This window comes from Chiloscyllium plagiosum, chromosome 15 (assembly GCF_004010195.1).
Source record: "Chiloscyllium plagiosum isolate BGI_BamShark_2017 chromosome 15, ASM401019v2, whole genome shotgun sequence".
Classification (NCBI taxonomy): domain Eukaryota; kingdom Metazoa; phylum Chordata; class Chondrichthyes; order Orectolobiformes; family Hemiscylliidae; genus Chiloscyllium; species Chiloscyllium plagiosum.
In genome coordinates, this window is record NC_057724.1 from 24485805 (window position 1) to 24487610 (window position 1806).

The window sequence follows — 1806 nt, forward strand, 5'->3', positions numbered from 1 at the left end:
ATCGCATTTCCAACGCCCCTTCCCCCAAGTCCTTCCTCCCTACCTTTTATCTTAGCCTGCTGGACACACTTTCCTCATTCCTGAAGAAGGGCTTATGCCCGAAACGTCGATTCTCCTGCTCCTTGGATGCTGCCTGACCTGCTGCGCTTTTCCAGCAACACATTTTCAGCTTATACAACAACATGGCATATAACAAAGCAGAGTATTAAGTGTACAGGCATTAAGTGATTTAGCTACATTCCTGTGGATGTTCAGTTTAATGTGGCTTGCAGAGACCCCTTCTTATCACCTGGGGAGTGGTGTACAACTGGTGTAAGGGCTAAGTCTCGAATCTGCTTGAATAAGATGTATTGTGATGGTCCAAGGAGAATTGAAAGAGATGTCTGGTAAACAGCATGACATCATCAGTTAACCCAAAGCTGACCCTAGACTGATCATGCAGGCTCATGATGAACCTGATTGGATGTGTATGCAATCAAGTAATAAAACAGCTTGGGAATGGACATAAGATACAGCGAGAAATGAGTTGACCTTTATCAGCTCAGGAGGTGTCTCTCAATTTCCTGTAGCCAAAGCCAGCTTTAGAACCTGTTTGTTTTTCCTTCAGCAGTTGTTGTAGGGTGACCTGCAACTGATAAGTCAAGGAATTTTTATAAATTAATCAGCCACCTTGTGTCACTTGCAAACCAGCAAAAGCATCTCAGGAAAATGAACTGAAAAGCCACATTCCGACTAGTTTTCTCAGTAACCCATGAATAGAAACCACTTTACATAACCTATTATTTTCCTGTGTGTTTGAGTGTGTGTGTTTATGTGTATGTGTATGTGAGAGAATGAGTTGATAAGGGAATTAGAGTTTTCAATTGTAGTGTTATAGGTCAAAGGTTTATAATTGTTAACTTGGAAGTAGAGTCTAATATTTGTAATAAATAGCAATTCTTGTTCAGTACAGAAATCTCGTCTGTGTTTTATAAACCTACGTCCGGAAATCAGGTAACTTGGGAAATGTTGTACTTGATTTAAAAACCTTAAACTTTTGTGATGACTCCAGGAATAATGGAGCTTGATATCCAGTGCATTACCCCAGTGAGATGCAACAATGCAGCAAAAGCAAGAGATTCCATTTGATTAATGTGCAGTTCTTTGTGATCACCATGACTACTTCCTGGAGGTGTGTACTCATTCCCTTCTGTAGCTCTACAACTCCTACATCCTGGAATAGTTGCGTTTGCAAGATTTTTCTGATGATATGGGTGCCTTACAAGGATGGATACTGGAATCAAGGGCTACCCACTGTGAACATGACTCATGAGACCATTATGCAAACCCCTAACTGATTCAGAAAGCTGATACAATGCTGCCCATACTTTGAACTAGGGCTGTGGTGGAACACAATAGAGGGCTGTTGAAGATGCCATTCCATTGCTTGGATTGGTCTTGGGGGATGGGGGAGGGCATCCTCCAGTTTAGTCTGGGCAGAGTGTACCACATCATCCTGGAGATTTGTGCTCTGCATAACTGGAGCAGGCACTGAGGTGATGTGCTGGATTCTGGGGAATGGGAGCAGTCTTCCATTCTCACTTTCATCCTCAAAAGACAGGCACTACAAAGTCACCAGAAACTCATGGACACCTACTTTCAAGAGGTGAGGGCCAGGTGCAGCAGAAAATAGTGGACTGTGAAATATTGTACGTGATAAGGTGAAGCTAGAATCAGAATCGAGGGACACCATAGAAGCAGGGTAGGTCATTAATCTAGCAAGTTTATATGATATCTGCAAGAGAACCCATTAGGTCTTGTGGTAGA